General features: G+C 42.4%; 1 protein-coding gene and 1 pseudogene across 6 annotated transcripts in view; one reads left to right on the top strand and one right to left on the bottom strand.

Moving 5' to 3' along the window:
- PLD5 (phospholipase D family member 5) overlaps positions 1-14,763 on the top strand; it is a 410,403-nt gene that overhangs the window by 345,038 nt on the left and 50,602 nt on the right. The window lies entirely within an intron of this gene.
- Positions 13,412-14,126, bottom strand: LOC100343669 (14-3-3 protein theta pseudogene; annotated as a pseudogene).

Below are 14,763 nucleotides of genomic sequence, written 5' to 3'. Positions count from 1 at the left end.
TTTCCACTGAGATCTCACTCACAGAGATCTTTTGCCAGAGTGTCTTGGCTTTCCATGCCTGAAATACTCTCATGGGCTTTTCAGCCAGATCCGAATGCCTTTAGGGCTGATTCTGAGGCCAGAGTGCTATTTAGGGCATCTGCCATTCTATGAGTCTGCTGAGTATCTCACTTCCCATGTTGGATCACTCTCCCCTTTATTTATTCTATCGGTTAGTGTTAGCAGGTACTAGACTTGCTTATGTGCTCCCTTTGACTCTTAGTCCTTTCATTATGATCAATTGCGAACTGAAATTGATCACTTGGACTAGTGAGATGGCATTGGTACATGCCACCTTGATGGGATTAAATTGGAGTCCCCTGGTATGTTTCTAACTCTACCATTTGGGGCAAGTCAGCTTGAGCATGTCCCAAATTATATATCTCTTCCCTCTCTTATTCCTACTCTTATGTTTAACAGGGATCACATTTCAGTTACTTTTCAACACTTAAGAATAACTGTGTATTAATTACAGAATTGAATCAGTCATATTAAGTAGAACAGACAAAAAAACTACTAAGAGGGATAATGTATTAAGTTGTTCATTAACAGTCAGGGCTATGCTGATCAAGTCACCGTTTCTCATAGTGTCCCTTTCACTTCAACAAGTTTCCATTTTGGTGTTCAGTCAGTTGTCACCGATCAGGGAGAACATATGGTATTTGTCCCTTTGGGACTGGCTTATTTCACTCAGCATGATGTGTTCCAGATTCCTCCATTTTGTTGCAAATGACTGGATTTCGTTGTTTCTTACTGCAGTATAGTATTCTAAAGAGTACATATCCCATAATTTCTTTATCCAGTCTACCGTTGATGGGCATTTAGGTTGGTTCCAGGTCTTAGCTATTGTGAATTGTGCTGCAATAAACATTAGGCTGCAGACTGCTTTTTTGTTTGCCAATTTAAATTCCTTTGGGTAAATTCCAAGGAGTGGGATGGCTGGGTCGAACAGTAGGGTTATCTTCAGGTTTCTGAGGAATCTCCAGACTGATTTCCATAGTGGCTTAACCAGTTTGCATTCCCACCAACAGTGGGTTAGTGTCCCTTTTTCCCCACATCCTCGCCAGCATCTGTTGTTGGTAGATTTCTGTATGTGAGCCATTCTAACCGGGGTGAGGTGGAACCTCATTGTGGTTTTGATTTGCATTTCTCTGATTGCTAATGACCTTGAACATTTTTTCATGTGCCTGTTGGCCATTTGGATTTCCTCTTTTGAAAAATGTCTGGCCGGCGCCGCGGCTCACTAGGCTAATCCTCCGCCTAGCGGCGCCGGCACACCGGGTTCTAGTCCCGGTCGGGGCGCCGGATTCTGTCCCGGTGCCCCTCTTCCAGGCCAGCCCTCTGCTGTGGCCAGGGAGTGCAGTGGAGGATGGCCCAGGTGCTTGGGCCCTGCACCCTATGGGAGACCAGGAAAAGCACCTGGCTCCTGGCTCCTGCCATCGGATCAGCGCGGTGCGCCGGCCGCAGCGCGCCGGCCGCGGCGGCCATTGGAGGGTGAACCAACGGCAAAGGAAGACCTTTCTCTCTGTCTCTCTCTCTCACTGTCCACTCTGCCTGTCAAAAAAAAAAAAAAATGTCTATTGAGGTCCTTGGCCCATCTCTTAAGTGGGTTGTTGGTTTTGTTTTTGTGGAGTTTCTTGATCTCTTTGTAGATTCTGGTTATTAACCCTTTATCTGTTGCATAGTTTGCAAATATTTTTTCCCATTCTGACGGTTGTCTCTTCACTCTCCTGACTGTTTCTTTTGCAGTACAGAAACTTCTCAATTTGATGCAATCCCAATAGTTAATTTTGGCTTTGACTGCCTGTGCCTCCCGGGTCTTTTCCAGAAACTCTTTGCCTGTGCCAATATCTTGAAGGGTTTCTCCAATGTTCTCTAGTAACTTGATGGTGTCAGGTCGTAGATTTAGGTCTTTAATCCATGTTGAGTGGATTTTTGTGTAAGGTGTAAGGTAGGGGTCTTGCTTCATGATTCTGCACGTGGAAATCCAATTTTCCCAGCACCATTTATTGAATAGACTGTCCTTGCTCCAGGAATTAGTTTTAGATCCTTGATCAAATATAAGTTGGCTGTAGATGTTTGGGTTGATTTCTGGTATTTCAATTCTGTTCCATTGGTCTATCCTTCTGTTTCTGTACCAGTACCATGCTGTTTTGATTACAACTGCCCTGTAGTATGTCCTGAAATCTGGTATTGTGATGCCTCCGGCTTTGTTTTTGTTGTACAAGATTGCTTTAGCTATTCGAGGTCTCTTGTGCCTCCATATAAATTTCAGCACCAATTTTTCCAGATCTGAGAAGAAGGTCTTCGGTATCTTGATTGGTATTGCATTGAATCTATAAATTGCTTTTGGGAGAATGGACATTTTGATGATATTGATTCTTCCAATCCATGAGCATGGCAGATTTTTCCATTTCTTGGTATCCTCTTCTATTTCTTTCTTTAAGGTTTTGTAATTTTCATCGTAGAGATCTTTAACATCCTTGGTTAAGTTTATTCCAAGGTATTTGATTGTTTTTGTAGCTATTGTGAATGGGATTGATCTTAGAATTTCTTCCTCAGCCATGGCATTGTCTGTGTATACAAAGGCTGTTGATTTTTGTGCATTGATTTTATACCCTGCTACTTTGCCAAACTCTTCTATGAGTTCCAATAGTCTCTTGGTAGAGTTCTTTGGGTCCCCTAAATAAAGAATCATGTCATCTGCAAAGAGGGATAGTTTGAGTTCTTCCTTCCCAATTTGTATCCCTTTAATTTCTTTTTCTTGCCTAATAGCTCTGGCTAGAACCTCCAGAACTATATTGAATAGCAGTGGTGAGAGTGGACATCCCTGTCTGGTCCCAGATCTCAGTGGAAATGCTTCCAACTTTTCCCCATTCAATAGGATGTTGGCTGTGGGTTTTTCATAGATTGCTTTGATTGTATTGAGGAATGTTCCTTCCAAACCCAGTTTGCTTAGAGTTTTCATCATGAACGGGTGTTGTATTTTATCAAATGCTTTCTCGGCATCTATTGAGAGAATCATATGGTTTTTCTTCTGCAGTCTGTTAATGTGGTGTATCACATTGATTGTCTTGCGCACATTAAACCATCCCTGCATACCAGGGATAAATCCCACTTGGTCTGGGTGGATGATCTTTCTGATGTGTTGTTGCATTCTATTGGCGAGAATTTTATTGAGGATTTTTGCATCTATGTTCATCAGGGATATTGGTCTGTAATTCTCTTTCAGTGCTGCATCTTTTCCCGGCTTAGGAATTAAGGTGATGCTGGCTTCATAGAAAGAATTTGGGAGGATTCCCTCTTCTTCAATTGTTCTGAATAGTTTGAGAAGAATTGGAGTTAGTTCTTCTTTAAATGTCTGGTAGAATTCAGCAGTGAATCCATCTGGTCCTGGGCTTTTCTTTGTTGGGAGGGCCTTTATTACTGTTTCAATTTCTGTCTCAGTTATGGGTCTGTTTAGGTTTTCGATGTCTTCCTGGTTCAATTTAGGTAGGTTGCATGTGTCCAGGAATCTATCCATTTCTGGTAGGTTTCCCTGTTTGCTGGCATACAAGTCCTTGTAGTAATTTCTGATGATTCTTTTTATTTCTGTGGTGTCTGTTGTTACATTTCCTTTTTCATCTCTGATTTTATTGATTTGGGTCTTTTCTCTTCTTTTTTTAGTTAGTTGGGCCAATGGGGTGTCAATTTTGTTTATTTTTTCAAAAAACCAGCTCCTCGTTTGGCTGATTTTTTGTAATGTTTTTCTTGATTCAATCCTGTTGATTTCTTCTCTGATTTTAATTATTTCTCTTCTCCTACTAGATTTGGGTCTGGTTTGCTGTAGGTTTTCTAGATCCTTGAGGTGAATAGAAAGCTCATCTATTTGGTGCCTTTCCAATTTCTTGATGTAGGCACCTATTGATATAAACTTTCCTCTTAACACTGCTTTTGCTGCGTCCCATAAGTTTTGGTATGTTGTGCTGTTATCCTCATTTACTTCCAGAAAGTTTTTGATTTCTCTTTTGATTTCTTCTATGACCCATTGTTCATTCAGGAGCATGTTGTTCAATCTCCATGTGTTTGCGTATGCTCTAGGGATTCCTGAGTTGTTCATTTCCAACTTCATTCCTTTATGGTCTGAGAAGCTGCATGGTATGATTCTAATTCTTTTGAATTTGCTGAGACTTGCTTTATGGCCTAGTATGTGGTCAATCCTAGAGAAGGTTCCATGTACCGCTGAGAAGAATGTATAATCTTTAGCTGTAGGATTGAAAGTTCTGTATATATCTGTTAGATCCATTTGGGCTATAGTGTCGTTTAAATCTACTGTATCCTTGTTGATCTTCTGTCCTATTGATCTGTCTATTTCTGAGAGTGGAGTATTGAAGTCCCCCAGTACTATTGTATTGGGGTCTAAGTCTCCCTTTAAGTCCGTTAACAAATCTTTTAGATAAACCGGTGCCCTGTAGTTAGGTGCATATACATTGATAATTGTTATATCTTCCTGTTGAATTGATCCCTTAATCATTATGTAGTGTCCCTCTTTGTCTCTCTTAATGGTTTTTGTGGTAAAGTTTATGGTGTCTGATATTAAGATGGCTACGCCTGCTCTTTTTTCATTTCTGTTGGCATGGTATATCTTTTTCCAGCCTTTCACTTTCAGTCTGTATGGATCTTTGTTGGAAAGATGTGTTTCTTGTAAGCAGCAAATAGATGGGTTTTGTTCCTTAACCCAATCAGCCAATCTGTGTCTTTTAACTGGACAGTTCAGGCCATTCACGTTCAATGTGACTAATGATAAGTGGTAACTTTGCCCTGCCATTTGCCAAAGATAAGTTCTAATATATGCTTTGAATTCCCTGTGATCTTTTGCTGTGAGCTTTCCTTCCTTGGTTTCCTTCCTTTACCTTCTTTCATATTGATGACTGTGTTTCTTTGTTTCTGTGTGTAACACATCTTTAAGCATCTTTTGTAGGGCTGGACGAGTGGCAACAAATTCTTTCAATTTCTGTTTGTTATGAAAAGTCTTTATTTCACCTTCATTCACAAATGATAGCTTTGCAGGGTATAATATTCTGGGCTGGCAGTTGTTCTCTCTTAGTACCTGGGCTGTATCTTGCCATTCCCTCCTAGCTTGTAGAGTTTCTGATGAGAAGTCAGCTGTGAGTCTGATTGGAGATCCTCTGAGAGTAATCTGACGTTTCTCTCTTGCACATTTTAGGATCTTTTCTTTATGTTTCACTGTGGAGAGTTTAATTACAACGTGCCGTGGTGAGGGTCTCTTTTGGTCGTGTTTATTAGGGGTTCTGTGAGCTTCCTGTACTAGGATTTCTCTGTCCTTCTCCAAACCTGGGAAATTTTCTGCTAATATCTCACTAAAAAGGCCTTCTAATCCTTTCTCCCTCTCCATGCCTTCAGGAACTCCTAGAACCCGAATGTTGGGTTTTTTAATAGTATCCTGAAGATTCCCGACAATATGTTTCAGATTTCTAATTTCCTCTTCTTTTCTTTGGTCTGACTGTATCCTTTCCTGTTCTCTGTCTTCTAAGTCCGATATTCTCTCTTCTGCTTCTCCCATTCTGTTTGTAAGGCTCTCTATTGTGTTTTTCATTTGATCTATTGAATTCTTCACTTCAGTCACTATCCCAGTTTCCTGTTGTACTAGTTGTTTCGTTTCATTTTGATTCCTCCTTAATATTTCATTTTCACGAGAGAGATTTTCTATCTTGTCCATTAAGGATTTCTGTAGTTCAAGAATTTGTTTTTGAGAACTTCTTAATGTTCTTATCAATTTTTTGAGATCTGCTTCTTGCATTTCTTCTATGTCATCATCCTCATAATCTTGAATTGGGGTGTCTTTTTCATTTGAGGGCTTCATGGTGACTTCCTTGTTTTTATTACCTTGGTTTTTGCGTTTGTTATTTGTCATATTGGAGATATTTGGTTTCTTCACTGTGGTGCTTTTTCTTGTTATACTATGACTCTAGATTAAGTGGACTATCTGTTTTTGATGGAGCCTTAGGGCTTGAGATGGGTGTGGCCTGAGAGCTCTGTTTGGTGTGCCAAAGGTGACACTCCCAGGTTAGGCGTGGTAAACCTCTCTCTCTCTCTCTCTTTTTTTTTTGATTCAACAGGGAAGTTATTCTGCACAGCTGAACAAAGTTGGAGGTAGTTAGCAGGCAAATGATATACCCACAGGAGCCAGAGATCAGAAGCTCTTTCCCAAGGACTACACAGGGAATCTGTTCGGCCCTTAGAGTGGGCTCAAATTCTCCTTCAGTCTCCCACTGGGTTGCCAAAGTTACGGAATTGTAGCGTCTCTGGAGAGTGCTCACGTGAATTCCGTGAGTTCTCTCCCCCCCCCCCCGTCTCTTTTTTCACAGTCTCAGTTCAGTAGCACCATAAATTTACTAAGTCCTAATCTCCTGTTAATTCGCCCCACCCAGAGTCAGGTTTTACTGCTAGGCTCAGGGCCGGTGCAGACCTGAGGTCGCTCTGCTTATGACGTATGTCCAAGATGGCGCCTGCTCTTTGTCTTGCTCGCCCTTGAGAGGTGAGCGGAGAGAGAGAAACCCGTGTCCATACCAGTCACCTTTTTTTTTTTTCCCTCTCTCTCTCTTCCAGTTAGCTTGGTGAAGTCCCCCCCGCCCCGGGGGTCGTTCCCTCTAGTCTCCTCTCTCCGCTTGCCTGCCGGTGTCTCGGGTTATTGAGGTTCGGCTCACCTCGCGTTCCAGCGCTGGTGTGTTGAGTCTGCCGCTGATGTCCCGAACTGTGGGCTCCCACGCTCTCCACGCAGGTCTGCTCCCCTTCCAGCGCCGATGTGTGGACTCGGAGCCCTGGACTTCCCAAGTCTCCCCGCTGTTGCACTCCCCTTCGAGCACTTGCGCGCAGACCCTGCAGCTTGCGCAGCTCCGTCCCTCGGCTCGGCTTCCGCGGCTCAGTCCCGCGGCTCGGTCCTGCGGTTCCGCTTTCGCGCGCGGTGGGCAACCTTGTTCTCCCAGTAGGTCCTCCGATTCACGCCCACTGGATCCAGAAGAGTTTTGTCTGCAATATTTTCCTGGTTCTTTTTTCTGAGGCTACCGTAACTCCCCTTTTATTAAACTAAATTTTCCCGGACTATCGGTGCGCGCCCTCACTATTCCGCCATCTTGGCTCCGCCCCTCCATGCTTATTTTTTACTAAGATCTATCCTCAATTGACTTCCTACACACACGATCAACTCTATGTTAAGTAAGAATTCAACAAATAGTATGAAGAGAAAAAAATGAAAAACAAAAATAACAAAACTGTTCCTTGCATTTTTCTAAAGATTCCTGAATTGCTGATTTCCAGCTTCATTCCATTGTGTTCCGAGAAGATGCATGGTATGATTTTGATTATTTTGAATTTGCTGAGACTTACTTTATGGCATTGTATGTGGTCAATCCTAGAAAAAGTTCCGTGAACTGGTGATAAGAATTTGTATTCTGCAGCTGTAGGATGAAAAGTTCTCAAGCTATCTATTAGGGTCATTTGGTCTATAGTGTTGATTAAATCTGCTGTTTCCTTGCTGGTTTTCTGTCTGTTTGATCTGTCCATTGCTCAAAGTGGAGTATTGAAGTCCCCCATGACTATTGTATTGAAGTCTATGTCTCTATTTAGATCCCTTAACATTTCTTTTAAAGAGTCAGGTACCCTGTAATTAGGTGCATATACGTTTAGAATAGTTCCTTCTTCCTGTTGGATTGATCCCTTAATTATTATATAGTGCCTGTCTTTGTCTCTTTTAATAGTTTTTGTGTTAAAGCCTATTTTGTCTCATATTAGGACGGTTACTCCAGCTCTTTTTTAGTTTCTGTTGGTGTATAATATCTCTATATTTTGACTTTCAGTCTGTGTGCATCTTTGTTGGTTAGATGTGTTTCTTGTAGGCAGCAAATAGATAGGTTTTGTTTTTTAATCCATTCAGCCAGCCTGTGTGATATAACTGAGAGTTACAAGAGTTGAGCCCATTTACATTCAAGATGACCATTGATAACTAACAGCTTTGCCCTGCCATTTTTCCAAAAATATCCCTATATTTACTTTGAATTTCATTTGAACTTTTACTGTTAGATTTTCTTCCTTTATCTTTTGTAGTGATGACTGCATTTCTGTGTACAGCACATCCCTAAGCAGATTTTGCAGGGCTGAATGGGTGGTGACGTTCTTTCAATTTCTGTTTGTTATGGAAGGTCTTTATTTCACTTTCCTTCTTAAATGAGAGCTTTGCAAGGTACCATATTTTGGGTTGACATTTTTTTCCCTCTCACCATTTTCGCCTAGCCTGTAGGGTTTCTGGTGAAAAATTTGCTGAATCTAATTGGAGATCGTCTGAAAGTAATCTGGTGTTTCTCTAGTGAACATTTTAAAATCTTTCCTTTGGGGCCAGCGCTGTGGTGCAGCAGGTTAAAGCCCTGGCCTGAAGCACCGGCATCCCATATGGGCGCCGGTTCGAGATCTGGCTGCTTCACTTCCGATCTAGCTCTCTGCTATGGCCTAGGAAAGCAGTAGAAGATGGCCCAAGTCTTTAGGCCCCTGCACCCGCGTGGGAGACCTGGAAGAAGCTCCTGGCTCCTGGCTTCAGATTGGCACAGTTCCAGTCATTGCGGCCATCTGGGGAGTGAACCAGCAGATGGAAGACTTCTTTCTCTCTCTCTCTCTCTCTCTCTCTCTCTGCCTCTCCTTCTCTATCTGTGTAACTCTGACTTTCAAATAAATAAGTAAATCTTTAAAAAAAATCTTTGCTTTATGTTTTATTGTGGTTTTATTACAATGTGTCATTGTAAAGATCATTTCTGGTCATGTCTATTAGGAGTTCTATGTGCTTCCTGTACTTGGATTTCCCTTTCTTTCTGTTTTTATTTCACCAAGAAGGCCTTCCAGTCCTTTCTTTCATTCCATGCCTTCAAAAACCCCTAGAACCTGTATGTTGGGTCATTTGATAGTATCTTGTAGATTCCCAACAGTGTATTTTAGTTTTCTAATTTCCTCCTCTTATTTTTGGCCAGATTATATAATTTCCTGTGCTTTTCCTTTTTCTTCGAAGTCAGATATTCTTATTTTTATGTTATTTTTTTTTTGACAGGCAGAGTGGACAGTGAGAGAGAGAGAGAGAAAGGTCTTCCTTTTGCCGTTGGTTCACCCTCCAATGGCCTCTGTGGCCGGCGCGCCACGGCTGGCGCACTGTGCTGATCCGAAGCCAGGAGCCAGGTGCTTCTCCTGGTCTCCCATGCGGGTGCAGGGCCCAAGGACTTGAGCCATCCTCCACTGCAATCTCGGGCCATAACAAAGAGCTAGACTGGAAGAGGAGGAAGTGGGACAGAAACCGGCACCCCGACTGGGACTAGAACCTGGTGTCCTGTGTCGCAGGTGGAGGATTAGCCTGTTGAGCCGCGGCGCCAGCCTAAGTCAGATATTCTTTCATCAGCTTCACTGATTCTGTTGTTAATGCTTTGCATTGCATTTTTTATTTGCTCTATTGAAATTTTCATTTTGATTTCTCTTCAAGTTCTCAATTTTGTGGCAGAAATTTTCTTTCATGTCATGTATGGATTTCAGTAGTTCCTGCAATTGCTTCTGATTACTTGTATGTAATCTTATCAATTTTGTGAATTCCATCTGGCATTTCTTCAATCTCATCATCTTCACAATCCATTACTGAAGTGTTGTGTTCTTTTGGGGGCACCGTGTTGTCTTCCTTACTCTTGTTTCTTGAATTGGTACATTTGTTATTTGGCATTTGTCGAGATACTCATTGGTTTCAATGGTTTTTTTTTTTTTTTTGCTTGTTCTATGCCTTTGTAGGTAAGTGGAGTGTCTGATTATCTAGAGGCAAGTGTCGTGGGTGTGGCCAGAGAGCTCTGCTCAGTTCTCCAGGGTGAAAGGTGTGTCTAAGTTGACACACTCAGGTTTGGTTCAATAAAATCTTTTAGTTTTTTTTTTTAATCAGAAGAGAAGTTTATTCTGCTCAGCTGAGCTCCTCTCCTCAAAGAAGTCCAGTATCTGAGTGCTAGCCCCAGTGGGTATAATATTCATCTGCTCTGCCCCAAGGATCACACAAAGGATCTGTGCAGACCACAGTGTAAGCTCAGATTCCCCAGCAATGTCCTTTAGGTAATCAGGAAGCCCTGAGCATGTGGAGTCTCCCACAATGACTGCCCAAAGTCCTAGCCACACCATTAGTCCTCCCACACACCCTGTTTTTAATTTTTTTTCACAGTCCCGGCACACAAGCCTACCACAGTCACAAGCACTCAGCCCCCTGTTAGTTCTCCCTACCAGAGTCAGGAGTTTCCACTCAGGTGGTTGCTGTGCTCAGACAAGAGCTGGCACAGCGGTTGCTCTGCGCAGACAAGAGGTGGCACAGCTGTTACATACGTCCAAAATGGCACATGCTTTATTGGCTTGTTACAGAATGCCATTGTAAGATGATCAGGAAGACAGAAATGTGTCCCTCCTCTTCTTTTCCTCCTCTAGTTTGGCAGGTACACTATCCTCCATGGGGCTCCAAGCCAGTTTCCCACAAGGCTCTTCCTGCAGCTTTATCAACAGTGGCTTGGGCTGCTGCAGTTTGGTCTTACCTTACTCTCCAATGCTGATGTGTAGGCTCTCAGCTTCTGGAGTCCTGAGTAGTGAGTGTCCACACTCTCTATGTAGGTCCACTGTGTCCCTCTAATTTGCATGGAGTTTCCTCTGCAACTCTTCCCTGAGACTGCACTCTCTCCACTTTTTTCAAACTGTCTTCTCCTAGACTAGAGCAGTAAGCTCCCTCCCTACTTTGCCATCTTAGAAGCTCCCTATTTTCAAATTAACTTTACTTAACAAAGTTACTCATATGTGTATAAAGAGTTCAACATATAGTATGAAAAAATCTTCCTCAACAGTCGAGACAAAGGATTGGCTTTCTTAATAAATCTTGTCTATTGGGGTTTAAGAATGAAGCAAAAACCAAGGTTTAGTTTATAGAAGAGCAGCAGACACCCATATTAGACGGGGAGATATTTGGTCAAATATGTGACTTAAACACTATTCATATTTTTGTCTCTGTTCAGTCATGATTACAGAGTGGTCTTGTTTTTATTTTGATCTACCATAGATCATCACCGAGGGGTGATATCTTGTCTGTTAGTGCTGTGTGAAATGGTTTGTGATTCACACAGCAGGACCTGAGTCCGTAACTGTGCCAGGACAGTTCCTAGAAAATCAAGGCCAAGTGAGAATCACATGGCAGTCTCAGATGTCAGGAACTGCTTTTCTTTTTCTCAGTGACAAAAGCAAGTGTCAGTGCTTGTTGAGAGCCACACCACTATTGAGATGGAGAGCCATGATAATAATAAAACTCTGGTCTCCAAGCCTAGTCCCTTAGCAATGGTTAAGTCTCACTTGGCTTTCACGAAACATCCTCATGGATTTCCTAGGAGAATCTGCTCAAGATTTGTGGCATATCCTGTGGAGAGATTTGTACTGAGTCTTAAAAGAAAATTGCCATTGACTTCAATGAGAATCCAAGCCTACGATAACCTAGACATAGTCTGTTTCAATTCCAGCTTTTTCTTCTGCCTTTTCATGCCTTTGTTGAAGATAATATTCTGTTCAAGTCATCACATTTATGCTTGGGAACACCTCTAGTGAATTATCTCCAGCCTTTAGCTCCAGCCACCCAGTTTGATAGCACAAGTATTCCAGGGAAGGCAAGTGAACTCCTCTTCAAAGTATTTCTCAGATGCAGTAGAAAGTGCAAGGGAAACTTCTCCAAGGAAGTTAGGGTGCATATAGCCTAAGGCAGGTGAAACAGTGAAAAGAAACTGATTAGAGAGTCAAAACATCCTGGGTTCAGATATGAACTCTGCTATCAATTAGCAAAGATACCTTGGAAAAGATCAGTGACTGTAGCTTTGGTACCCTTCTCTATGAAATGACAGCTAGACTCTCTTCCTCAAAACACACTTTTTGATCATAAATCACCTTATGTTATAAATCCATAACTTTTGTTTGTACTCCTTTTATATTCTGTGCTTTAAGGCATGAGGTTTGAATATTCTCTGTTATAGCCTCAGAACGTGGCCTGGTACCTAATTCATGGAAGAAGATAGATACAGAGCCGGCGCCACGGCTCAGTAGGCTAATCCTCCACCTGCGGCGCCGGCACATCAGGTTCTAGTCCCAGTTGCCCCTCTTCCAGTCCAGCACTCTGCTGTGGCCCGGAAGGGCAGTGGAGGATGGCTCAAGTACTTGGGCCCTGCACCCCATGGGAGATCAGGAGAAGCACCTGGCTCCTGGCTTCAGATCAGCATGATGCGCCGGCCGCAGAGGCCATTGGAGGGTGAACCCACGGCAAAAGGAAGACCTTTCTCTCTGTCTCTCTCTCTCTCTGTCCACTCTGCCTGTCAAAAAAAAAAAAGAATATAGATACAAATGCAGATGTAGGTATGGATCTCGATGTAGATATAAATATGGATGAAAAATTTAGTTCTAGATATGGATATAGATGTAGATTTTGTTCTGGATAGTAGATATGGATATAGATGTAGAACTGCCTGTAGATATGGATATAGATAAAGCTATAGATGTAGATATACGTTTGGATATGGATATAGACATAGCTGTGGAGATAGCTACAGATGTAGATATGGGTCTAGATATGTCTATAGATGTGGTTGTTGGTGTAGCTCTGGATTTGATGTGCACCTGAATATGACTTTTTGGAGCTACAAGTGAATTATTGAGGGGAGGGAAACTGTCAAGTTAAACATCAGCAAAGAGTAAATAAGGAAACTCCTAGTGTCAACAATATGTGACCTCTGTAATACAAGATATGGGAGGCATTCCAATTTGTGACCTCTCCCAAGCCCAGAACTGTCAAATGCTTTTCTGTACAATGTAATACTTCGAGATTCCTACTTAAAAGAATACATTAAGAACATGGAGAAGTTTCTTGCTGAAAGAAAATCCCTGAAGAAGAGTAAAGCAAATTAAGAAGTTATGTAGAACATTCTCTAAATTGTAATTAACTATATTTTCCTATCTTCACAGTAATACAAAACACAGTCACTTACAACTGATTCAGATTACTTAAATACCAGATACATCTTTAGTTCTCTATATACATGTTTGGAAATTACTTATATTTACATATAATTAAGCTATTAATACTTTTATACACCAGTCACTGCAGACCAGGAAGGCCAAGACAAGCACAAATCAAGGAATGGAGTTTTCCCAAAGCTGCAGTGTGGAAAAGAGACTATAAATAGTAGATTCCATATGCAGGAATGGGGTTCTTTGCTATAGGAAACCAAAGTGAGTAAGGAATGAAGATACATATAATGGTTTCTTGGTGGGAAGAAGAATGACAACCTGTATCCATTTAGTTTTCCTTCCCTACTGCTGCATCACAAGCTTCTCCTGCACTATCTGATGTCCATAATGTTAAATTGTCTCTAAGCAACTGCATGAGGAGGGTCCTGTCTTTATAGGAGTCTTCATTCAGTGTATCCAGTTCTGCAATGGCTTCATCAAAAGCCATTTTAGCCAGTGTGCAGGCAAGCTCTGGATTATTAAAGATCTCATAGTAAAATACAGAGAAGTTCAGAGCCAGCCGCCGGTGGATTGGGTGTGTGGGCTGCATCTCTTTCTTCCATATATCAAATGATTCTTTGGGAGTTATCTATCCTTTGTTTTCGATCATCACCACATGCAACTTCAGCCAGGTACTGGATATAATCTCCCTTCATTCTCAGATAGAAGACCTTACTCTGTAGATTAGTTGCATTGGCTATCAAGTATTTATCCAGCAATTCCAAGACCATGGTGCACATGGACCACAGCTCCCACTCTACCTTCTCCCAGTAGTCTTTAATCAGCTGCAGCTTCTTGTCGGAGATGTCAGTCTTCTGTTCCATATTTGAGATGACTCTCCAGATGGGCCCGTGGCCCCTGAGCATGTTCCTACAGGCCACCAAGAGCAGGTTTTCCACCTCAGTGGCCAGCTCAGTGCCTTGCTCAGTCACCGCCTTCATACAGGTGGCCGTGTTGTGGAGCTCAGCCAGCTTGGCCTTCTGGATCAACTCCATCTTCCCCATTGCAGGCACTAAGGATGGGCAGAGAGTGAGCACAGTCCTCTGGGAGACCTTTGAAAATGACGTGAGTCTGGATACAATTTCAGATGTAGATGTCACACTAGAAAGCATTAAATTACTATAATGAATTGAAGGAGCCTAACTTTTCGGGCAGTTTATTTGGGCTAACACTTCTGGAGAGCCATGTTGCCGAACACCCCAAGCTAGTTGTAGGAGTTGCTCTAGGCCCTCCAAACTGGGTCTGCTAGCCCAACCTGCAGAAAGCCAATCACTGACATCAGATGGTAAGAAAGTAGGTATCTATTGCAAAGCACAGAGTAAGGAGCCAGACAGCCGTTGCTTAATTCCTGCGCTCCCTGAGAATTTGGGGTAAAGATCCTTATACATTGAAACTGGGGCAGGGCTAGGCTGAAGCCAAGAGCTTCTTCCAGGTCTCCCACGTGGGTAGCAGGAGCCCCAACACTTGGGTCATTCCTGCTGATTTTCTCAGGTCATCAGCAGGGAGCTGGATCCAAAGTGGAGCAGCCAGGACATGAATTGGTGCCCATTTGGATGTCAGTGTCGTAGGTGGTACCTTTACTCACTGTGCCACAATGCCAGCCCCTTCACTAATTCTTTATGGCAATCTTGTAATGTAAAC

Source organism: Oryctolagus cuniculus, chromosome 13 (genome assembly GCF_051225735.1).
Source record: "Oryctolagus cuniculus isolate XC-2025 breed Fujian yellow rabbit chromosome 13, ASM5122573v1, whole genome shotgun sequence".
In the NCBI taxonomy this organism is placed as follows: domain Eukaryota; kingdom Metazoa; phylum Chordata; class Mammalia; order Lagomorpha; family Leporidae; genus Oryctolagus; species Oryctolagus cuniculus.
The sequence above is the reverse complement of the archived record's forward strand: the minus strand, read 5'-3'. Positions and strand labels throughout refer to the sequence as shown.